At 38.8% G+C, this 26,947-nt stretch overlaps 1 protein-coding gene across 2 annotated transcripts in view; it reads left to right on the top strand.

Annotated features, from left to right (window-relative positions):
• The window catches only part of Mmp2 (Matrix metalloproteinase 2), a 219,298-nt gene that overhangs the window by 157,546 nt on the left and 34,805 nt on the right, over positions 1-26,947 (top strand). The gene's annotated exons all lie outside the window — the stretch shown is intronic.

Below are 26,947 nucleotides of genomic sequence, written 5' to 3'. Positions count from 1 at the left end.
CGAATATTTGAATATCAGAGAATTCTAATATTTAAATATCAGAAAATTCAAATATTTGAATATCAGAGAATTCGAATATTTGAATATTCGAATATTCCTAATTATTCGATGAAATTATTTGAATTATTCGAATACTCCTAATTATTCGATGAAATTATTTGAATTATTTGAATATTCGAATATTCGAATACTCCTAATTATTCGATAAAATTATTTGAATTATTCGAATATTCGAATATTTACAGCTCGTAACTGTATATACCCATGCGAAACATTACCGGGAAAGTGAAATTTGTTCGTTCAGGTAGTACCATTTTATTAATTTTCAATCGCCTTTCATGAGTTTATGTTCAGTATTCCAAACATAAACTGCAATAGAGCGACAGTACACGCCCCGAGGGCATGCTCGTATGATCATGTCGCGTATCCAATACATATATCGCTTTACTATTTTTAAAAATCTAGCATATGTATAGCTGAATAATGGATTAAGCCATGTGTCAAACTTGAAGAGTATGAGGCTTACACTTTCTTAAAAAAAAATCCCAAACTCGACCAATTTATCAAATTGCCAGAATAGAATGATCCTTTAATTAACAAATCAAGCCATATTTTATAACACTTCGGAATTGTTCGAAAGCTTCTCCTTAAAAGACTAGAACGAGTATAGAAATCATAGATCTTACGACTGCGTTTGTATTTCGAAACTCGAGGCCGTTCCAGGATCACATGAAATGAGCTTACGAAAGAATCGTATCAACGGAGACGATAGAAAAATCAAGAAATCAGAGGTGTGAAATTGGATTTACCCGGCGACCAAAAGACGAATCTCCCGACGACATCATCGTCGGATTTTCCCCAACACTGCTTGCTCAAGAGCTTATAGGCTGTTACACGCGTTTACATAGGTGGCAAGCTACACAGAGATCGGACAGGGCCGCGTACCTTTCCTGTGCACACCGTATTTGCTTTCCAGATGATCTCTTTACCTTCGGATACCTTCATTATTCCATCGAAGATCGAGGCTAATGTTCCTCGGTTGGTGGATCGACTAGAACCAACGGATATCGAGCATGCCTTCCTGAAATATGTAGGAACTGAGTGTCTTGCGACGTCACAAACATCTTCAGCATGTTCGCCAGATCGTTCTGACAAGAAATATCGCCCAACTGTTGCTCGCCGATTTTTATGAAACTCGGCATCGGGTAGAGTTCGTAAGAATATTAACGCAGACAATACAGAAATTATACTGCGCGGAAGTTTCCAGACGTGGCAAAACGAATCCAAAAGGTGGGTGTATTTAATCTAGGCGGAGGATTCTAGATTTCTGGTTGCATTTTGTAACCTGTATTTAATCTAGGTGGAGGTTCTAGATTTCTGGTTGTATTTTGGATTCGTTGTCACGGTCCTCACTTACAGTTAGTGCAACAAATTCTTTGATCCTTTGGCTATCGAACGGTGTAATTGGATTTTGTATGTAGACCATCGATTCGGAGCTGCAATGCGGAACTGTATCCCCCGATTTTGTTATCACCGGGTTTTCTGGAATGCTAGCAAATTATCCCCGGTATGGAAGCAAATTTAAAGACGTATTCACGTCACAAGTCAACATGATGACAGTGCCTATTTGCGAGCGCACACATTCTGCCATCGTAATTGTATCTGCCATACAGGGTACGATGCCTATCAATATGAAAGAGAGGGTGATGCCTCAATCTCTACTATATCATACACCAGAGGTGCACAGGGAGCCGTTTTAGCGCCTAGCTGCGAGCAACCCACCTGTCCCGTTGCTAAGGTTAGAATCGGTGAGGCGAACTGCACGAGTGTACGTGCATTTGGTACGACTTGAACCCAGCTATATACACTACTGCAGTTCTCCTCACCGATTCTAACCTTAGCAACGGCACAGGCGGGTTGCTCCGCAGCTAGGCGCTAAAACCTGCTCCCTGTGCACCCCTGGCATACACTATATCATGTGTTCAGACCCTTAACTTGGTTTATGTTCATACCTTTGACCCAGATCCCACATCTGTATGCAATTATCTACCTAATTGCGTTGTACACGCCACCAAAACCCCAGAAGGTGTCTCGCAGCTGAACGCTGCTGCTAATGATACCGAAGACTCTAAGTACATACACCGAGTCGTCAAATTTCCAGGGTTTCCCACTCTAAATCTAATCCCTACCAACCAGCAGACTCCACCTACCAGCAATTTATTTTTCTTCGCCCCAAAAGCTTCAGCAGTCAAAAATAGTTCGTAGAAGGTCGACACCCGCTCATACTTCACGAACTTTGGTAATACTCAGTACAGTAGCAGTGACAAGAGAGATCTTTCACGGTAAACTAGCAAGAAGAGCTCAGCGATTACGCGGTGTGAGGATATCCACGCTCCTGCAGTCACACACACGCGCGCGCGTGCGCACACACCAAATTCGTGTAACGAAAATCTATATTGAAGAGCTATTAAATATCGTGGATAAATGGAAATAGATCCGTATATCAGCTTCTTAGTTTAGAATGACTTGGTGGATATGCTGCAAAAGTTTGTGAGCTAGCTTCCCAGGAAGCAGCTTGCATAAGGTGTTCTGCGGTTCATTGCTGGAAGATAAGTGTCGTTGAATGAAAGTGAAGTGTCTTTTACCTGAATCTCGTTTTTTACGACACGTGTAAAATGCCGGAAATACCTTCTGCCAAAGTTAACAGTGAAGACTTTTACGTGGGCGCGTAAAACTTATCCTTTTATCTGGGACAGTGAGAATGGAAGGAGCACGTGAACGCGTTTGCTAGGTGAAGTTCAGTAAAGAATCATATTGAAATTAAATTGTGATATCTGAATATTTTGTACAACCCAATTCAATTGTTTAACATTAAAACTACCAAACCAGTCAAAATGACAGGTTTTAAATTTGGTAACAAATTTACCATTTTTAAATATGGAAAAAGTGTATTTCTAAGTAGTGTAAATATGTATAATATTATGTATATATTTCTTAACGATATAAAAATTAGAAAAATATGAATAAAGGTTTACTTTCCTTGCACAACGTATTTTATAAAGAACCAGTCAGTTTTACTGGTCTTGTAAAAATAGATATACATACATTAATTGTCGGTAGTTCTGTTTAGTCTCTGCAACGAACTTGGAAATGATAATCTTTCCATAAATTTATTTTACCAGCATGTTGATTATTTGACGTTATAACGTATGGGTTGCTTGGTGTGTTTTTCATTGATTGAATCTTATTCTTGGAGTGTGCTTTTAATTGGATTCTTTATAATGATGTATTGGCATTTTTAAATATAAGTGTCTTAATCTGTTTTTTCTCTGATTGCAGGTAAGTTACCAATTCTTGTTGAAGAGGTGTAATCAACGACTAGAGTGGAACATCTTCCCTGAACTTTGCTTCGTCTTGATCACTACGACTCACGGTAACGTTAGTTTTTAGACTTGATCGTCGATTACAAATTTAATATCGCCAGGTTGGATTGCGATACCTACAGTGGAATCAAGATTAAGAGCTGGGGTTAAGCGAAACATGCGCCTTTGGTGAAATTTTTTTCAAACTTTACTTCGCGGCTCCCAGAATACTTCCAAAAAATAAAAATAAAATCTGTGTAAAATTTGAGCCCGATCGAATAACGGGAAAGGTGCCCGTGGGCCCTTGAACATTTAAATAATTATTTAACAGCTCACAAAGTCGATTTTATATAATATCCTCCAAGTTATTGAATACATTAAAATACACGTCAAACAAAAGTTGTAGACCCAGATGAGGAGCATCTTTTATGGTCTATTACTTTTTCTCGTGCGACAAACGGTTTTCGAAAAAAGTCCGAAAAAATGGAAAGAAAAAACTTGTTGTTTCCAAATTTTGAAAGTCTTTGACATCGAAAAGGTGGACAAGAGCAGAATTCAATCGACTATCGGCTAACAAGGTTCGTCTGCTTGGATCGAGTCAACGTTCGGACTACACGCGCGAACAGAGCAATTATTCCTCACAACTTGATCATCGTGCGGATCAAAATCTATACATCTAAACAACCACCTAATATTAGTTTGGTGGGTGACAAGAACGTCCGGTTACACGCGTTCAGCAAAGTGAATCGGGCCTTACAACCCCGAAAGGAAACGCTAAATTTCCACGCGCGTTTGAGTAGCGTTTCAGCAGACCTCGGATTAGACGAAAGTCAATTTGTCCCGAATCAAAGTTATCCCGGTTATCATGACTATTGTACTTTAACGAGATTAGAGATATTCCTGCTTATGCTTTATTCTCTCGTGGATAGTTGAATACTAGATGTGATTAGTCGATTTGAAAGTGCAGCCATTTTCAAAGCCCCTTTTCCAGCCGCGTGGCCTAACTCTGCTAACTGGAACCGTCGGAAACTTTTAATATCTCCCTCTAATGACACTTTTACCATCGCTTAATCCGATTTTGCGTTTTTACGCGGAACTCGGGTCACATTCACACGGTCTCGAAAGTTTAAGTGCGCTAATTGAACTGGATTCCATCGGACACGGTGTCGAGCCGACGCGGTTTTAACCCTTTCATCCAGTAAAACCGATTAAAAGTGTACCTTTTGTCGAGATTGTTGCGAAAAATGTGCCAGGTGTGTAATGGCCACCTCGAATCCATTCGCTACGCCTTTTTCGATGAAAAGTAGTGGTTAAAGTAGTCCCCTAACTTTTGTCAATGATAACCCTTTTAAGGGGTTACATCCCCTTGGCAGGTCAGAAAATAAGGTGGCTTTTATGATTTTTTTTTTCGTACAAAGGAACGTCATAGTTAGAAATCAAGGTCTACACCTTGTTGTGTATAGATTAAGCTGTATTTTCTCCAAAAAGAAGTTTGATATCTTAAGAAATGGTGCAATAGCAGCCCCTTCTCCCACTGCGTGTCCATAGTTACATTTGCGGTGCCTATCAAAAATATCTCAGAGATTAGTGGACCGATCTGAATAAAATTTTGCACGAATATTCTTAAGACTATGATCTAATACTTGCCGAAAGAATTTTTCGGTTAGTATCGGTTAATTTCGGTTAGAAAATTCGAGTACATGTACTAAATTATAGTCTTCAGATATAGGTTAAGTAAATTTTTTCTAAAAAAATGTGGCGATTCGACGAATATTTTTGGTTTAATTCATGTCGGTTTGAATATGAAAAACATTCACTCTCGGAATATTATCGGACGAATTATTAATTACCTCGAAAGCAAAAGAAGCAAAAAAATTTGTCAGCGTATCTGCCTCGCGGAAATTAATTATTAATGAATTATTTGTCAAAGGCTGTACTCGAGGAATTTGTTTCAAATCCACTGTCTGGTTAAAATAGTACAGTTTTGTAGGATTTATCGGCCGTGCGTGCGTTATTCAGTTTAATCGACAATTTAATCCGTATTTCACGTGGATTAACACGCGTACGCCTATTTTAACGGTTCCATAATTGCTCACAAAGTTCCCGGCCATTAATTTCGCACGTTCGTTGTTTTCTTCGGCGGAAACTTCATCGAACGAACTAGCTTCGCGCGTCGTTGAATTAATTTCGCTCGTGGAATTTAATAGTCGAAGTTTTCCAACAACCGTCACTCTGTCGAGAAAACTGATTTTCATAATCCCTTCATACTTTGCGCGCTCATGTCACCCGATTTCAATGCCGATAAATGAAAATAGACACTTAAAGTATCGCCCGACCGCAATTAAAAAAAAAAAAATAGCTAGGAAGAATTCTTAAGGAGGGAACCTTCTGTAAAACGCATAAAAAAGGGACAAGTTTGGGAATATTTTTCAAAGAATCAGTCGATCGAATCTGTTTCAAATTTTTTGTGATATGTTTGCGCACATGTTAACAAATAAAAAAAAATTATTATGTTCCAAAATGAACGGTGGTTATGGAGTAATTAGCAGATTCCGCCGTGGTCTCAGTGCGGGAGCTGCAAATCGGTGTAGGTTCTGGCGTCCGTTGCGCTCGACTACAATGAAATGAACTGTCGATGTGTAGCTATGGGAGAAGAAAAAAGTGCACAATTGAGAAAATAAGAAGAAAATAACAAGAAATGTTTTTTGCGAGATTCGGAACATTTTCTCGCGAAACACGTCATTGCACAAACAGAGCATTGCGTGTTTCGAGTAGTTCGTCGTGCGCGTCGGCATTGGCGCTATTTTGGTTACACACACAGTTCCGCAAACCCTGCGGGATCCCCCAGCTCCTACATATTTAACATATGCGGGACCCAAAAATTGCGCGGGATTGCGGGATTGCAACCTCTAATTAAAATTATATACCCCTATTAAACGTTACATTTAGGGTTGTCAACATTTGCCCAGCACTCACTTGGAGGATTAACAAAAATTAACAAAAAGATTCCTTTTTCTAACTTTATTCATCAGTTGGATGATTTATTGAAGCAGAAGCTATATCATACATTTTCCCCTAGTTAAAAATCTGCCCAAACAATGAAAAAATTATTGATAGTAAAATAAATATTTGTTTAAAAAATAATTGTATCCGTTTTGACCAAAATTTTATACCCAAATCGAAATGTATACACTGCCAATTACTAGGCACATGTTTACAAATGAAGGGTGAAATTATTAAGATGAGAATTAAAGGAACTGAAATGGAGTAAAATTGGAAACTCCGAACATCGTTCGGTCTTGCCGACAATGGAAACAGCTGTCGCGACAATTTATCCGTTCAAGTAACGTGTTTGTTCTCTCGACTTTTCTCCATCGAGCTTTTCTTCCATTCGGGAAAACTTGTTTATTTCCACCCGCTAGGACTGCTAGGAGCATGTGCCGGCACTTCGACTTCCCATAACTTTGGGGAACGCGCGACACCGTTTCCATCTTGGAAACTAGCTACACTTTTCCCGAAAAGAAGTGTATAAGTATACACCAAATCAGAAAGATCACAACAACGAGATGATAATAATAATAACAATAATAATAAAACGCCTTTATTACACCAAGAAAAAAAATTAATTTCTAAAAAACGAGAAAGATCGCTTTTTTAAATGGAGTTATAGAAAACACTTCTAGGCATGCAGATTAATTTAAATGTTCTCTGTTTTATTAGGAAATTGTTTATAAATAACAAATACAATAGTGGAGCATGGTAATATAGTCACATGCATTATGCGATTCTGTTACGCTTGTAATGCACACAAGGATACTTTTATTTAACTACCGGTTTTATGAATAATATTTATAAAGATATTTATTCAACTAAATTAAGAATATTGGAGATTCAACTGTTTTGAACTCGACTCCGTGACTGAGACTGGTGGCTTCTGGAATGGTAATGCTCCTGGATCAGGGGATGCGATGGGGTTTTAAAGGTTTCGGAATGTAAGAAAGGGGATGACGGGATAGGGCAGAAATGCAGGTTTTTGGGTAGGTGACGCATTAGCTAAGATGACGATGGGTAGCAGGGATGACTCAGTATTTCATTTCGCATTTACATTTACGCAGCATTTGGGTAGTTTTTCTGATTCACGTTTTGCAGAGATAGTCAGAGGAAAACGATAAGTAAAGGGTCAGTACATTACACGCTGACCATATCAAAGTTAATTTAAATAATGGTTAACACTGCTTTAAGGGGTTATACCTAGTCAGGCGGCCGAAAAGAGGCGAATGTTTGTGATTTTTTTTGAAAAAGCGGAAGCATATATTCTTACAGAACTTTTCCGTAAAAAAATATTTACGTTTATAATAAAGTAACAACCGACATCCAAGAAGGATTTTTAAAAATTTGGTTTTGCGGTGAGCACTGCCAGTCGGAACCAGATTATCTGAAATCAAAAAACAAAAAAGATTTCGTTAGTATATTAATATGTCCTCAGGTTGACGCAGAGAATTTTCCGAAATATTAATTTAAAACAAAGTGGCGGTTATTTAAAGTTGAAATCCTGATTTTTTCGGGCAAAAATCAGGCGAAAAAAATTAAGATTTCAAAAATGCAAATTTTCAACTTTGGACCAACTTGAATTTTAGTCTATGAACCCTCGCGAACACAATGATTTAAGTTATTATTGAATTATAAGCATTTAAATATGTTTAAACAACGATCAAAGGGAAAAGGACACCCGAAATGCACCAATTTTTGCAGATATCTTGCTATATATTTTATAAACTAAGGGTCTAGTAGAAAATTTAACTACTCCACGCGATGCAGCAGAAAATTTTCTTTCGGAAGCCACCAACAGAAGTGGTAAGTCACGTTTTGTTTTCAATACAGAAGCGAAATAGTTTGGCAAAACGTGCGGCGTCGACAGTGGTTGTCACGCGCGTTAAGCGATTGTGTGACGCGGAGCGGCAGTGTATCGCGCGCCGCCGTTGACTACCACTGTCGACGCCGCACGTTTTGCCAAACTATTTCGCTTCTCTATTGAAAACAAAATGTGTCTTACCACTTCTGTTGATGCTTTCCGAAGGAAAATTGTCTGCCGCGTCGCGTGGAGTAGTCAGATTTTCTCCTAGACCCTTAGTTTTGGAAATAAATTTAAAAACATTTACAAAAGTGGGTGCATTTCGGGTGTTCCTTTCCCTTTAATCGTTGGTTAACCATATTTAAATGTTCATAATGCACCAATAACTTATATCGCTGTATTCAGGAGGGTTTATAGAATAATTTGACGCAACAAGCAACCGAATAACTATTACTGTGTCGACACAAAAAATGTTCAAAGTTGAAAATTTGCAGTTTTTTTTTCAAAATCGAATTTCTCATAAACTGAGGGTGATGGCGACAAACGGTTTGCGGATTCGTTTTCAGCGCACAAAAATCTATAAGAAACGGCTATTGAATCTTACAGACCAAAATCGCTGTTGGATAGTGTTATTGGACTAGAGGCTGATCGTTCGCAACGCGATTGATCGATTTTGGTTGTTACGAGGGTTAAAAATCGCAATAATATTGTGAAGTATATTTCATAGTAAATAATTTGTTGCCTACATTCAAGAAGGAAGCGTTAAATTTCAATTAGACTTTAATAAGAATGCAGTGGAAATTATTTTCTGATCCAAGTTTATGGAAAAGAATCTTAGAACCTATTGCAGAGTCGTTGAGGGTACGTAGAGCCTAGGTGAAGAACCCCAGGTTCATAACGACACGTCACTCGCTCCGGTTCATCAATTTGCCTATCGATCGCTTTATCTGCTTGTAAAACCATTCCACTTGTCCGCCTGATTGACTGTCCATCACTCTCTATCAACTTTTCAGTCGATTCGTCGACAGAGCTGTTAATTATCTTCGCTTACGGCCGAGTTTCTTTAAACTGATGAATCTAGAAATGATTTCCTGATAATCGAAGTGTTTCACTGAAATCTTTGTTGCTTTTGACAGCACAACGAAATGTCTGAGGAAGAAATTTAAATTATTTATTTTAAATGAGCAAATATCACTGACAAAGACAAATCTTTTTTTTTAATACGACTGTCGTGACACACAATGGTCATCAGTAATGATTTTTAAAATGATATTGTTTAATATAATATTTTAATATTTTTAATCATTACTGATGACCATTGTGTGTCGCGACAGTCGTATTCTAAAAAAAGATTTGTCTTTGTCAGTGATATTTGCTCATTTAAAATAAATAATTTAAATTTCTTCCTCAGACATTTCGTTGCGCTGTCAAAAGCAACAGAGATTTCAAGAAAACAAGGTTATGACGACAACTCTACAATTACAACTCCAGCTTCAGAGACGCTTTTACCTTGCGATGCATATCACGCCTTTCTTCTTATTGAATTTAAAATTGAAAAACTTAATTTGTTGCGGAACTTCTAAGCCTGTACTCGCAACCAAAGTCACCTTCAACACAACCAATTATTATTCAACAGTCTGTGGCGCATCTTCAATTTATCTTACCGCTCTGGTATATTTCCTACAACATGAAAGACGAGAGCCCATATATATCTCTACTTAAAATTGACGACGAAACGTTAATCCCCAACTATAGGCCAATCTCTATATCAAATATAATTCCTAAAATATTTGACGCTATAATCTTTAATAAATTCGCCCCACTGTCGAAGAATATTATTTATTTATTTATTTAACGGAAGCCCTTTGAAAAACGCACGACAAAATATATATATATATATATATATGTGCTATCTCTGAGATACTCTAGGCTATCCACTGTCATTAATCTCATCCTTTGTCATCATTACATATTGCAAAAACTAAATAAGAAAAATCAGATTGGTGCAGCTTATACAGACTTACATAAAGCATTAGACATAGTCAATCATTCCATTTTGTGAATTATAAACTTCTTTCAGTAGGAATCAGTGGAACTATAACATAGTCACCTGGTTAATCAGCTATCTCACAGGCAGCCAGTGCCAAAGGAACCACAGGTCGCAACCCAGCCGTTCTCTTAAAAACGCTGTTAAAGTTTCGATAATTCTCACATTCCCCTTATTTATATTGTTCTATTTTATTTTACAATCGAGTATAGAATAAATAACGTGCTATTGATGGAGCAGCAAAAAATGACAGTTTACCTAAGGAAATGTATCATCATACAGTGAGGAGTAATCCAAAAACCTCCACGAAGTGTCCAGAGGTGTAAAGTCCCGCTATTTTATACACCCTGTACCTATATCACGTTTATATCGATCTGAGCCCAATCTACATTTTATTGTTGATCGAAACAACGGTTTCTGTATTTCAAAGTAACAACGTCGATATATCACATCATTATGCCATCGATTGGGAAAAGAGATAGCAAGTCACAACAGAAATTACCGAAACGTCACATCGACGGTGTTCGTCTTCCGGTCAGTTAAATTCATGGCAAAGCGGCAACATCGATTCGATTTTCATCGCGGCCATCACGCGGCCATTTCAACGCGAACGAGCCCGTATTCTGTATACCGAGTTCGTCATTTTGCTGCGATCAAATCGCCTGGATAGGGTAGTTCCCACGTAGCGGCCTTCATTCGGGTTTGTCGGCAGACCTGCTGGGAAATTCTGCTCGTGGTAGGGCGGATTTATGGCCTGTACGTGCTCCTGAATTTGGTTTTCAGTAGAATTATATAGACAAAGGGGGTGGGGAACAGGTTAACGGAGCTAAAGGCGAATTGGGCTCCTCTTGAAAATAAAAATAGCGTAGTAAATGAAGTTTTTACCGACTGACCCGCTGATCTTGTGCTGTTGAAGTCCAGGCGGGAAATTTGCAAAACGATTACACTTTAACAATATAATATACTGAGAAGAAGAGTTTCCCAAGTGTCCGCCTCCGATTGCTTCGATTTTTGGATATGTTTTAGAGGACCAAAAAGTAAGATATACGTGTTTTTGAGGGGTGGTTTCACCCCCTAAACATGCAAACAGGCAAAAATATAAAGACACCTGTTTCTTATTTTTCTGTCTTCTAAAACATATCCAAAAACCAAAGCAATCGGAGACGAACACCTGAAAACCTTTGAGGGGTGGTTTCATCCCCTGAGCATGCAAAGAGGCCAAAATAAAAAGACACCTGTTCTTATTTTTCGGTCCTCTAAAACATATCCACAAGCCAAAGCAATCGGAAACGAACACCTAAAACCTTTGAGGGGTGGTTTCATCCCCTAAACATGCAAAGAGGCCAAAATAAAAAGACACCTGTTCTTATTTTTCGGTCCTCTAAAACATATCCAAAAACCAGAATAATCGGAGGCGAACACCTGAAAAACTTTGAGGGGTGGTTTCATCCCCTAAACATGCAAACAGGCCAAAATAAAAAGACACCTTTTCTTATTTTTCGGTCCTCTAAAACATATCCAAAAGCCAATGCAATCGGAAACGAACACCTGAAAATCTTATAACTTTGAGGGGTGGATTCACCCCCTAAATATGAAAACGCCCAGTCTGGAGCGGAAGACCTCCTTAGGTTCTGGGACCCGGATCAGAACCTAAGGAGATCTTCTGCTCTCGACTGTTCTCCACGATAGAACCTCAACACTATAGGTAAATGTAGCGAAATGCGTTGCTCGTTAATTAATTCGCAACTTTGCTGTCCTACCTAGACCTCTCAGCTCGCCGAAGCTAGAGCAATAAAGTTTCAACGAAACTGGACCAGGTATAAAGAGAGAATGCGTGCACGTGGCATGAACGTGTCCGAGTTTTCCGATATCGCCGGAGCAAGTCCGAAAGATTAATTCGTGAGGTCAGGAAAACGACCCCGATAGGACCATCGATCGACTGGAAAGGAGGAAGGGAGCCTCCTCTGGACTTTTCGAGGATTTATTTACCAGCGACAATGAAAACGCGGAATGGGCTATCTCGGAAACGAAATGGTTGGCCGTTTTTATCTTTAGCCAGTTGAATATGGTGCTTGCGAGAGGAAGCACAATGCTACTTATTTGGGAAGGCATTGTTCTCCATATGGTCCTTCTTAACAAAAGTGATTTCATAAAGAATCTGAGATGGATGTGTCGCATATATTGAGATAACTCATTATTTGGTCGACTGGAACTCTGTGGGACTTGGAGAACGGAAAGAAATAGTAAATGCAGGTAGTGTTAGGGTGAAATGACGCAGATTGGGTTTATTTACAGTAGCGGACAAAAAAGTTACCACTTTTTCGATTTTTCTATTTGTTTTTTATTTTTTAACATACATTTGAGACTGTGGTATGTTTAATATGCATATTCTGTTGGAGAATTTAAAGCTGTATAAAACCCAGTTAAAGTTGAATTTATTTAACTGACAAACAAAAGTGTTATATTATATTGAACGGGGTAACACATTTTTGGGACCGACAAAGAAGTTACCACGGTTAGTAGCTTTTTAGGTTGTCCCAAAAGCGAGAGGTGCCCCCACAAAATATTAGATTTTTTTATTAATGTTCAAAAGTGGTAACTTCTTGTTGGCTTTAAAAAATGTGTTGGCTTGTTTAATGTTATGTAGGGTTTTTGTTTGTTAGTTAAATAAATTCATCTGTAACTCGGTTTTATACAGCTTTTAATTCTCTTTCAAGATATGTGTAATAGGCACACCCTGCAGTTTTAAGTTGATATTAAAAAGAAATAGACGTAGGGTGGTCTGAAAAAGTGGTAACTTTTTTGTCCGCTACTGTATGTATGTGTTTGTTTATTACAAGCGCAGTTAGTCCGAGTGGTTACAGCAGAATATTATAATAACATTGTAGTCAGGGTAGTTTAGACATGTGTTAAGGGAAGCGATGATTTTAAAATTAATTTTAAAATAAATATTTGCTCTACCATACAATGTATGGCTAAATGGAATAACTAAATGGATTCCTGATAACATTGTAGTCAGAATAGTTTAGACATGTGTTAAGAGAAATGATGATTTTAAAATTAATTTTAAAATAAATATTTGCTCTACCATACAATGTATGGCTAGATGGAATAACTAAATGGATTCCTGATAGACACATGGTCAGAGACTGTATACGATATTTCCTCCCTTACCCTTAATTCATTAACTTATACTACCGCTTGTTTGAAACACTTAATTAATTTATTATTTTGTATGCATTAAGTGTAATGATGATTTTATACATGCTGTCTATATCACCTTATAAAAAGCTTACAGTATACACTTCTGCAGTGGCAGATTGAAGGGGCAGCCGATGAGCAGTTGCCGCTTGGGCCTCTGCTAACACGGACCCCAGGGCCCCATCTTCAAATAAAAAAAGGAATTATGATTTTATCCAAACACTATATTTTTTTCTGTACTACTACACCTAGCCCGATTTTAATAAACTGTCTTTTCATTTTCCCGAAAAAATGGGCCCCTCAGAAGGTTGCCACCTGGGCCTTTTTCCTCAAATCCGCCACTGTGTTTCTGTGTCCACTGATGCTAGAATTCAATCGAATATTTGCCGTCAAGAGATTGGAAAAAGTAATACGAAACTCTGGCAACTGATTTAAACAAATAGCCTACAAGTTTGATGCCCATTTCGATTCCCCCTGGCAAGTACACATTCAGTGCATTGAAAATACTGTCCATCCATAACATTGCTGCATAATAGACTCCAGAGGAATGCACCAGCACGAACCAATGTGCTAATTATTCTGCGTGTTTCTCACTGGCGAATCGTGACCAGCATACACTCACGCATCCAGTTACGAGGCGCAAATGAGATTTCTTGCTGTTAATATAGGAAACATTAAAGAAGTGTTTCCTAAACAAGTACAAAGTGTACCGATAACAGTTGGCACTTTGAATATAGCCGACACTAAGGACATACGAAAATTTGCGGAAGACAGTAGCACGATACGAAACAGACTATCATACCACCGTCAGAATCGTTTTGTAGGTGAAGTCATTTTCGAAATGTGAAAGTCACCCCTGTGTTTTAAATTCAACGCTATATTTTTAACTTTATGTTTTTATGTCGGGTGATTCACAGTCGGTTGCAAAGAGAATTACCTCACAGAAAGTGTGCGCAAATGTGTGCGAAAGTGTTTTTTTATAGCGGCCCGTTTTCAAATTTAGGGGGTGATACCTACCCCCAAAGTTATAAGATTTCCAGGTGTTCATCTCCGATTGCTTTGGGTTTTGGATATGTTTTAGAGGACCGAGAAATAATAAATACGTGTCTTTTTATTTTGGCCTGTTTGCATGTTTAGGGGGTAAAACCACCCCCCAAAGTTCATAAGAACAGTTGGTGCCCGCCTCCGATTGCTTTGGTTTTTGGATATGTTTTAGAGGACCGAAAAATAAGAAGTACGTGTCTTTTTATTTCGACCCTTTTCATATTTAGGGGGTGAAAGCATCCCTCAAAGCTATAAGATTTTCAGGCATTCGTCTCCGATTACTTTGGTTCTTGGATATGTTTTAGAGGACAGAAAAATAAGATATACGTGTTTTTTATAGCGGCCTATTTGTATGTTTAGGGGGTGAAACCACCCATATGACTTTGAGGGGTGGTTCACCCCTAAATATGAAAATGAGCCGTTATAAAAAAAACACGTGTATCTTATTCTTCGGTCCTCTAAAATATATCCAAAAACCAAAGCAATCGGAGGCGGACACCTGGGAACCTCTTCTTGCAAGAGCCAAACCTACTACTGCGGTCGAGACACCGCAATTTTTTTAAAAAATCATCTAAAAAGACACCTACGCTGATACTGAAACTGAAGCAGAAGTGCCAAATATTTTCAGTGATGAGGATAGTACCTAACCTCGAACCAATTAAAAAGAAAAGGTTGCTTGCTTTGGAGTACAGTACTGACAGCGACAACCGACAACGAATAAAATTTAAATTTGTTTCCTGAACTTCCGTTACCTATTATTGTTTTTGAAACAAACATTTTTACAAAATACATATGCTTTGTTCTCACGAGAGTTTTTTCTACCGGCAGACTATATTTATGCGATTCTCAACCGCGTAAAAAAGAACCACGTGGAACGAATATTTCGCGTGTAAATCGAGGGACGAATGTATTATTCTCTTCCCGTGAAATAAATAAATAAACAATCATCGCCCGCGCAATTGTCGCCAGTGTGGAAAAACTACCGTTTGTCGACGGTAGATGGGATCGGCGACTGCAGGGCGACAGCTGCTCGGCTATGGAGTCGGAAAAACACTCGAGCGAAGAGGTTTCAATGTTTTCAATAGAAAATGAATTGCGAGTACCGCCCAACCACCCACTGGCGACAATCGACCATTTTTTCCCGCCGATTCCGATCACAGGAAAACACGCGATGGAAAGCGGCCTTAAAATTACTTATACAGGGTGTCTCAAAAGCCCCTATCTATTTGTACGAGACATCTTTCGAACAAATACCCTGGGACAAGATTAATCGTATATTTTTAGACAATACACATACATATCGTTTGCTTCTTGATATAACTGGTCAAGTCCATATTTCTTAATTTTCGGTAAATGCGATTTTAAAGTGCAATCTATTACAATAAATCCGGCACTAATGGGAAACTATTGCAAAATACATAAGTCCGTCCCTATGTGGATTTTTATTAATCTATTGTTGTAAAGAACTTAGAAATTAATTGCTTCGGTTTATCAAATTGTTTACAATTTTTATTTTAAACAGGAAAACGTTCGCCGCCACAAATTTTAAACAATTCGATTACATACTTTTATACAGCATAAAAAACCATTCGTTTTTTTGTAACAATATTTTATATCTCCTATAGTTTTCAGGATATACTGGGAAATAGGAAAACACTCATTAAGCTTTAGGGGGTGTCATTACCCTGAAGAACCGAAAATGGGCACGAACGAAAAATTGCCTGATACTTCTATCGCGGTCCTCTGCAAACCTGTGCAGTTTAAAAAAAGTCGGAATGTTGAGGCAACCGAACTTCCCTCTAAGCAAAGGAAGCTAATGAGATTAGATCTGGAGATGGTACTCTCAGTTATATGTATCGTCCTGTCGAGGATAGCATCCGGAAGAAGTTGGGATTTGAGTAATTGTTGATCACAAAGATTCGGGACGCAATCACAATATTATAATAACTGCTTGTACATATTCGGAATATGTAAACCCACGAAATGGATAGTAACTTTTGTGATATCCTGTATACATATTGAGAAATATGACTTGTAACTTTCCTTTTGATCATCAATAAAATAACAACTCGATTTTCTCGCATTTGCGAAAGAGAAGAGGAAGCAGACTAACATAGCATGAGCGAAACGAGTTAGCAAATTCTGAAGAAGATTAGAGTTGAAGAAGCAAAAGTAAAGGAGACGGAAGACTGGAGATCGTAGGTCGTAGCAAATACACACAAGAGAGACGTGACGTAGCCAAAACGCTACATCTTACTAGATAGCTTTAAGCGACCCAAATAGGTTACCACCGAATTACGCTTGCTAAAAGGTGGACGAATTTTATGCGCGCGTTGCGTGATCCGCGCACAATGGATCATCTCTATGCATGATAAACGGTCTTTGTCAAGCGCAGGCTTTGTCGAAAACAGGATCCTCGGGTGCTCTCTATTCCGTCCCGCGGCTGTCACGGACCGGTTCATTCGATCTCCGGGATTTTCCCACTGTTGGAGCTCATTGACACCAAAGGGACAGAGTGTTGAATGCCACTCGACGACATGGCGGCTCTCTATAATCTGTCGATCACACGAGTTCGAGGACAGCAAAGCTTCGAGAGCTTTTGGACCGCAGCTCGAGTGATTGGATCCGCGATCAACGGAATGCGAATGGCAAGGCGAGAGGCAGATGAAGGATTTTCATCCGACAAAGTACCATTCGCGGTATCGTAAAAGCGTCTGGATGAAATAAGAAGGAACACTTTACGGACTCTTTTGATCGAATGTTGCAACTCTATGTTTGAAGCGTGTGGAATAGGCTTGGGTTGACTTAACCCTCGAACGACTTGACGCCAGACACTAGGCAAGTGATCGCGCGATCCATGCAGGGGAGAGTTGCCTATATCGTACCACTTGATATATTTTTGGTTATATTTGGCACTAGTTTGAACGCAAGTTAATATTGGATATTGTAGCTGGATGTTTAAGAGACGTACTATTAGATGTTTAACCTTTTGTCAAGAACAAATTAATTTTTATACATTTTTTTATCACACCGAAGTGATAGCATATAACGTCACGCGTCGAGTGGGTCTTTCTAGGTGACTACGGCAGTGCTATCGCCGTGCCTGGCCTAGCTAACGCGCACCGGCAGTGGTCTAAAGCTGGGTCTACACTACATAATAAAATTTGGCTGTTATATATATTGGCGGCGCTTCTTTGCTGTCCAGGCAATGAATTGTGGCTTTCCTGAACAGGCTTTTTATTAGAGATGACAAGTGGATCGATAATCGTTTCCATAGAAGACAGTAAATAGTTATTGAAGAAACTGCCACACTCACAGTAAAGCACATTTTTTTCATTTGAGGCTTCGAATTCAAGAAATTCGATTTCGAACACTAAAAATCAGCAAAATCAGTAAATACTGAATAACTATATATAAATAAATTCTCAAATAAAAATGTAGTTTGCAATTTTTTAATGACTTTTTCCGAGCGGGGCTTGCTTTCGAGAAAATCGATTTTGAAAATCCGTTGAGTGCACGTGCGCTGAATTAAGAACTGGTTCCACCTTTAAGTCGATTTTTTTCAAAAACAGACCGACGTTAAATAAATTGTTCTACAATTTCACCTCTTTTTTGGACAAGGATCTATTTCACCTGCAATTATACCATACTTACTCCTGTTGTCTGGGAATTTTCAGCCGGGTATACATGCGATTTTAGTATTTACTAGTTTTCAAAGTCGATTTTCGTATCCGTTTTTTATTGTATTACAAAATATCATCCTGAAGACGATGATCTTAAACTTATGCTTGTTAATCTATAATACATATGTATACAGTAGGTTGGCCCTTATTTTAAACCTGCGATTTCTTTTGCTCTCACCCCCTAATACGGTTCCATTTCATAAAAAAATAATCCCTGAAAAAGATTATTGCAATCGGACAACAGGAAAGGGTGCCGACCAGGGCTGAAAGTTTAGATTTCATCAATGGTTTGTATTTGAAGAATTTTTCAAAAATGGTAAGTCCTATCGAAATTTTGTACAAATAATACTAAAAGAGCATTAAATTTTCTACAATTACTGTATATAAAATTTCTTCGTGCTTCCAACCATTTTTTAGATAATAGCGTTTGAATATAGAGAGATCTGCACTCTGCGCGTACCGCCTGTACAACGTAACGTATTGTCTATACGCGCGCAGCGCAGACTTTTGTATATTTAAACGCTCTTATCTAAAAAATGGTTGGAAGCACGAGAAAATTATAAATACAGTAATTGTAGAAAATTTAATGCTCTTTTAGTATCATTTGAACAAAATTTCGATAGAACTTACCATTTTTGGAAAAATTCTTTAAATACAAACCATTGATGAAACCTAAACTTTAATCTGCGTTTAGAATAATTCCACCGGATCACAGAACCATCATTGCAGAAAGTCATCGTCGCGTTTATAGTAGGGTAATGTGCACCACAAATGATTAGTTCAATTAACGAGAGGTGTGAACGCTCGTGGGAGATGCAGGTGCACTAATTAGCATGCCGCTGATGCGTGTAATCTAGTATTCTCACGTGATCGATGGCACGGCAGCGCACAGCGGCGAAATTGAAAATCCAAACGATAAGTACGCCGCGGGGAAATGTAATTATTGTAAGTTATCAACCTTAATTGCTTCTGCTGACTATATAGCAAACACCTGGAACGTGATTTTCATGAATGAACTTTCACGAACAGCTTCGCATTACGGAGACAAAAGTCGCAGAATCCATCTACATTTTAACCGGAAAAATTAATATAGAAATTGCACTTTGGTTATTCTGTGTTTAATTAATTCGACGGCACAACGTCAGTAACAATTAAACTCCGTAGCTGGTGGAAAAGTGTGGTGGACAAAACTTTGAATATTCCTGTTTCGTGAAATGAATTTATAATTCTTTTAATTCGATTTCTTCGAATAGTATCCTATTCCTCGTGTGGCGTTCTGCTTTTTGGCAAAAATTTGTCAGACATAGGTGCACGATTGGAAAAGGGCCGTCATATTAAAACACTGTTTTTGTAGCATTTTTTTGTATCGTCAAGAGTGGCGGATGCTTTTTATTCGTTGTTTTAACACAGAGTGAGAAAGAGTTGTATTTAATCTTGAATTAATGCGGCAAGATTGGCAGAAATTCATACGAATATTCGCAGAGAGAATGGCAGAGCAGGAGGCATTGTAAATCTCTCCACGAACAGATGGGAATAACGTGGGCTTGACGTGTATGGAGAAACGATTTCTCTTCGTCTCTTTCTTTCATGGCTGCTCGTAAACTTCATGGTCTAAATTCGCGGACGATGATTCCGTAGATCGCGACCGCAATAGTTCTGAAGTCTGGGGCCTTCGATGAAATGGAAAGGAGTAGGAAAAAATTCGGCTGACACATTGTATCTGCTCGTCCTGATTCACGAAATAGATACAGTGGATCGCATTAATATTCGGACACTTTTTAAAATCGCATAACTTTTTGAGAATTGGTCCAAACAACTTGAGTTTTTTTGAGAAGCTAGAAGGATTAGTTTGCTAACTGACGCGTTTCGTCGTTTTGAAAAAAAATGTATTTGGTTGGAATAGCGAAAATAATTCAACCGCCAAGTAGTCTACGTGCAAATGCTTTACCAAAAATCAGTCAGTAAAATAGTGCATGAAGTATGAAGCTTCGTAGAATCAGGTACATTAATTACTCGATTGACGCTTGAAATAATTCGCCGTAATCGGTTAAATTTTGTTATAATTTTTTTGTTACTTACGAAGTAATTTGGAAGACAGCATTTGGCCTCTTATTGATACGGGAATTAATTATTCAGTCTATATCGACAATTTTGAAAATATAAAAAGCAACTTGTAAATAGAAAGAAAGAACATATAAAGTTTCTTAATTATTATGGAGGGTTGAATTCATCCCTAACTTGTTAGCACTAATAACGAAACACCCGATATATTTTCTCTATTTCATACAGGATAATTTTTGTGCCTTTAAATTTTTTTTTTCGTTTTTTTTTAATGGTAACGACTTTTTGTAACCTCTATAATCAGTGCGAAAGCCGCAGGAAGAGGGGTAGAAACTGCGAAACGGAGGGTAGAAAATTAATGTCGCAGCATGACGCATTGTTTCATTTTCTACTTTATTTGCCTCGTTCTAGTTCGCGCGAACTCGTGCACACTCCACCATTTTGTTGCCCGACACCATTTCAATTACACTTTTCGATTTGGCATTATCCCCTTATTCGTGTTTTGCCCCCGACGTACGCGAAATGCAGTTTCAATTCGCGAAAATATACTCATGCTTTTGTTTTAAAGACATTAACAATTGTAAAATTTAAATAATTTGAAATTCCCGTGTATATTCCTATGTGTATTCTTACATACACACTACATTACCATTTTTCTTTCATTTTATACTGAGTATGGTATTAACTTATCATTTATACTGTACAGTTCGAAAATAAAAAGTGAAATTACAATACAAAGTGTAAAGTCTTTTCAATTTCTTTCGAGTGCACATATTTCGTAATTTATACGTATATAATCTAGGAACATTCTATATATTTATTTACAAACTACTATACATATACGGATAATTATTAAATACAAGGTGATTAAATAAAAAAAAATATTCACAAATGTATTATTTAGTAACAATAATGGGAGAATTTTTTTTACTGAAATTGATATAAATTTCTGATGCATAAAATATATTAGACACGTATCTTTTTGTTTCTGCTTATAAATACAGTTCAAGGGAGGGAAACATCCATTCAAAGTTCGCCGAACGCAACGGTTATCCTACAAAACTATTTGTTCCATGAACAAATTTTCGAAGCAAAGATTACTTAGAATAGAAAAAACATTTTTAACAATTTTTTAAAAATTTCATTACCATTTCCCTGCTTTATCCAAACGAAGAAAAAGTGGATTGAATCGGAGGTTGTAACACTTTTAATTGGCAGAAGATAATAAAACACCGTGTAAACATGAAATCATAAGTGTTTTAAGAAAAAGTTATAACAAAAATAAAAATAATAAAAACTTGCTTTTCGCACAATATATATAGCTTGGTAATAACGATATTTGTCTAATCTGTTATGCGAGCCGTGTTCAGTACTTGAGGACTTTGAAAATGACCAATATAATTTCTACTAAATAGTATCAATTAGTAAGTTTCACAGCTTCGCATCATAACCTCGCCCATTGTTTCGATATCAGTCATGTATTGGCAGGAACGGTCAATTTTAAAATGCAATAATAATAATAATAGTAAGTAGAATACGTCAGTTTCACGGTTTCAACCAACGCGGTCAGTCTACTGTGTGTGTGGGTCTGTATCTACGCGTGCCTCCTGCGTGTGCGTGCGAGCGGTCACTGCTCCGCGCTCAGCTGTTTCGGCTTTAAACTGCGCGCCCCGGAACTTGGACCGCTAATATTCAACTGTTAATATCTAGAGAACGAAGCCTCCGATCCCAAAACAGTAAAGGACTTTTCGATGTCTTTTTGTATCAGGATATTGAATGCTTGGGGAAGTCTCTGAATTTTGGGACACCCTGTATATAAGCTTGCCTCTCTTAACCACACATTAGTTCTTCCAGTAATTTTAACGCCGCAGCTCTGTCGAGCGCTTCTTGTCAAACGGTGACCGAGATTACCGCGCACAATCCGGATAGATTGTATCCGCATATTCTAACAAATATAGTAACCGGGACGAAGTTACTGGACGTAATAGAAATCTTTTAACGTTCGTCTAGCGGCTTATATCCTCAGGGATATCGCTTTGCACACCACTTGCGTATTCCGTAAGTGTCCCGCTATATTTATTCCAGCAACAACATATTGCGTACCTACATAGACACGGAAAAGGCGGTCTGCGCAGTTGTTTCTCCGTGTTTCGCCGGGCTATAGGAGCTGCAGAGCTGCACAAGACTGCGTATCCGCATCGCCCGCGGCCCTCCGCGTCAGCTTTTTAGTCTTTCAAGCTGATCCTGGTACACGGAAAGGGTGACAACAAGACCTTTCGAAATTCACCGAGTTGTGATGCACGAGCGTTCGGACGGGTGAAGAAATTGGGAGGAATGAAGTCTTTTCAGCTCTTTCAATTCTGTCTGTGCTTCCTATTCATCGCAACCTTTCCGGTGATTTCTTCTAATTAGGCTCCCACGCAATACGGTTTTGTACTCCGCTATTTCATTGTTGATATTCGGAAATATGTACCAAATATGACTCTGAGCGATGGACGACGCTTTTACAGAATCTACAATTGAATTAGGGTCCGGCGATGGAGACTATTAATCGTCCACGTTCATGTGCATATATTATTTAGCTTGCTTCTGTTATCAGCTATTTTTTACTGATTCTGTTCAATACTGAATAATCCTATAATGAAATAAGTTGGAACTTGTATATATACGAACGAGAGTGGACGATAGGACTTGCGAGAAGAGTAGACATCTAGCGGCGGCGGGGGAGACTAACCGGCGTGACCCATGTGGTGGGGCCGGGACGTCACAGACACAAAGCAAAATAGGATTTACTCCGTTCCGAGGGGGACATTTTATGAGGAACGCAAATCTTGTCTAGGTGGAGGTGATCTTTGTTTTCTTAAATGGAATTATGTATCTTTTTCAGCCAGACGCTTGACCCGCTTCGCGACGAGTTCATTGACCCAGGCCTTGCTGGTAAAATTGACCAACTAATCAATATGGTCTTCGTCCGTTTCACCAACAACCCAATATTATGAGTCATTCAAGGTCATTCAAGGTCGTTTACGATCGTTCGATATCTAGCTTCGCTGAACGTCCAGAAAATGGTTCCTTATCTTCTGTATTCGAAAGGACGGCCTTGGGCATAAATATGTACATTGGTTTATTTTTTTCCCTGAATGATCGTTCTACCTTCTCAAAAGCTGCCCTGGTAATTTGTAGGCAGGCATCCGCGATCCGGGCTTTCATATTATCAGAGGTGGTGGGTTCTTCTCGGTAAACCTCGCCTTTTACAAAGCCCCATAAGAAGAAATCTGGAGACTTCGAATCCGGGAACTTCGGTGGGAAGGGTAGGTATGTTGCTTCCTTTTCCTAAGCTTCCTACGTCTTCCTATGCCCAAGGCTGTCCTTTTGAATACAAAAGATAAGGAATATCTTCTGGACTTTCAGCGAAGGTAGACCGCGCACGATCGTAAGAGACCTTAAAGGGGCATAGTACTTTCTTCTTTATGAATTTTTTCTATATGATAATGAAAAGCTAGAAAGATTGGGTTTGTTGCAAATGAAAGATGACTGTTTGAAAGTCTTAAAAGAATTTTTATTAAAAAAAAACACCCTTCCTTCCCTCGCTATCTCTAGTCGCTCAAAGTTAGTCCCTCGCGGAGTGAGTAGAATTGCGGTGCCATAAGATCTGCCTTCTGTGCTCATCAGAAGCATACAAGAAATCAAGACATTAAAATTGATTACATTTTGTGGTCGTTGACCGAGCCGATTCTTAAATTTCGCATTTAAAACAAAATGGTAGACTGCCAAAAATTTAATTTTAAAAGTAAGTGTAGCGCCCTCTGCGACTGCGATCGTTAGAGTCTGGGAGGTATGGGGACGGCCGTTCAGCGTGGCAGCAAGGCGGAGGTGCCCCCGGTGGCTCGCGAGCCACCAGTTAGTCAACCCTGCGTTAAAACGTAAAAATTTGTTATTATCTCAAATTATCAAAATTTCGACTTACGCCACTATGATTCTGAGCTCCCCCATTAATGTTACCTAAGTTGTCTAATAAACTGGTCGTGTTATTGTTCCACACGAAGCATGGGTACAGAGCCTCTCCCTTCCAAGCTATTTGAAAATACGCAAAAAACCTTTTTACACATTCCTGTTTCGTTAGTTGAACCAACGAGACAGTGGGTCGGCGCAATGTTTACCATGGGGATAGATGGATAGCTCGATCCATCTATAAGACAAACAGCTCATGTAGTTTGCACGACGTGTAATCCTTTTAGAGGATGCTCCGAGCATGGCCCGTTTGCGCCCTCTCAAAATGTTCACGTTTAAAAGCTGAATGACGTTAATTATCCGGGGTGGGGCAGTTTAAAGCGTCACTTTTATATGCACGCCTGAAACGGTGCTGCGAGAGTCATAGGATATCCGATTTCGGTCGCTTAAAGGACCTGTCGTTGGACGCCGCGCGCAGGCAATTACTTTATTTTCTGTGCTTCAATTATATTTTTTTACTTCCTCGTTAATGGTGACGTTGTAAAGCGGCCGCCTAGCTTCGTATCGCCAGAGCGTCGCCATAGGACGATAAAGGTCTGGGCACACATATCTTCCCTGAGACCTTCTCTGCACACATACCTGTCACTTCTGTGTCAGTTAGGTGCGGTAAGTGTCAGTGATAAAAAATATCGTTTACTTGCTTCACAATGGAGCAGTTCACCCTTGTTGGTAAAAATGTGCTGGCCAAAAATTGGGTGGCAACGATACTTTGGCTATTGCACTGATGGCTTGTTAACATCGCTTGAAGGGGACCTTCTTTCATGACCGTGGAAACAGCAATAAGCCATTCAGTAACGAAAATGCAAATTTCTCTATAGGCGGTATTCTCAGTCGCTACTTATTCTTAAGCAAATGCTTAAGCATTCGGCATCCTTTACTAGCTACTAGGTTAGTAGAGGATGCCGCATGCTTAAGCATTTGCTCAAGAATAAGTAGCGACTGAGAATACCGCCCTATTTAGTATTAGTTCTTCATAAAAGTATCACCAATGGATTACTGGCGTTTTTTTTTTAAGAAATGACACCAAAACGTGATATAATTCTGATTATTTTTCGTGGTTGTAATGGGCCAGAGTGCGGATACCTCTGAATAGTCGTTAGTGACAGCAGTGGAAGCGGTACGGACATGGAACTGATATGTGTGCACTAGGGTGGCCCCTATTTTCAACAAGCGATTCCTTTTGCTCTCACCCCCTAATATGGTTCCATTTCATAAAAAAATAGTCCCCGACAAAGATTATTGCAATCGGACAACAGGAAAGGGTGCCGCCCAGGCTTTAATGTTTAGAATTCATCAATGGATTGGATGTAAAGAATTTCTCAAAAATGGTAAGCCGTATCGAAATTTTGTTCAAATAACACTGAAAGAGTATTCAATTTTCTACAATTACTGTATATACAATTTCTTCGTGCATCCAACCATTTTTTAGATAATAGCGTTTGAATGCATATACAAAGGTCCACACTACGCGCGTATAGACAATACCTCACGCTGTACAGGTGGTACGCGCAAAGTGCGGACCTCCCTATATTCAAACGCTATTATCGGAAAAATGGTTGGAAGCACGAAAAAATTGTATATACAATAATTGTAAAAAATTGAATACTCTATGGATTGTTACTTTATTACAAACCTAAATATTTTTCTACGAAAAAATGACCAAATGTTCTTTAAATGTTGCTCTTTTAATTGCGAAATATTCCGTAAGAATATATGCTTCCGCATTTCCAGAAAAAATTCACAAAAATTCGCCCCTTTTCGGCCACCTGACTAGGTACAACCCATATGTACTTGGTATGCGTATTACGTACACAACAATATCTATAACTGCGTGTATTTTCCATACACAAATTCGAATTAACTAGCATAAATATAATGATTATCACAGTTATTTACCGCATGGTACTACCATTTCTTTGTTTCTGAATTCCGTATACATTTGTTGTTTGTTTGTTTGTTTTTATTGTTTTCCTGGTTTTAAGCAGGATGGCGTTTCAAGCTTATTTTTGCTTATATCGCCCAACGAACTATAAGTCCCATTTTTTTATCCCTCCTCTCTCCTTCGGGTCCCAGCAGCAGCAACGCACCGGGAGAAAGGTGGTCACCCATCTTTCCCCAGTACACCGCCCCGTGATGCTTAACTTCGGTGATCTAACCGGTGTTTTCCATCACGGCTACGGCCACTGGTTCCGTATACATTTTTATGAACAAAATGTAAACGAACCCTTATTTTCCTATCACCTCACCAGACTACTGTTATTTCCGCGGCAAGAGTCGAAACTCCCAAGTAATGAAAAGAATAATTCGCTGAATTTACTGGAAGTGTAATTCCAACAGAATATCGATTCCCCCCTCCCCCTCCCCCCGAACCCATCGTAAAACACATCCCTCCCCCGCTTCCTTATTTTCCTCGGGAACATAATTCCAGCAATTCCAAGGAATTTCCGCTTTCCAACGCGCAATAACATTTCCCTTATTATTTTCCTTTCCACTCGGAAATAATTTACCTAATTTCCTAAGGCCTCCCACCCCCTCGTCCACCGATCGAATCGTCTTCCTTTTAGCGTCCCTCGCCGGAAATATTTCCTTCCGGTTTTGCCTCTCTCGTGGTTATCAGGTCGAATCGTCTGAAGGGAGCGAAAGCATCGAATCGCTCTCCGCCATCGAAAAATCGATTCTCAGCGGC

Source organism: Andrena cerasifolii, chromosome 5 (assembly GCF_050908995.1).
Source record: "Andrena cerasifolii isolate SP2316 chromosome 5, iyAndCera1_principal, whole genome shotgun sequence".
Lineage (NCBI taxonomy): Eukaryota > Metazoa > Arthropoda > Insecta > Hymenoptera > Andrenidae > Andrena > Andrena cerasifolii.
The sequence above is the reverse complement of the archived record's forward strand: the minus strand, read 5'-3'. Positions and strand labels throughout refer to the sequence as shown.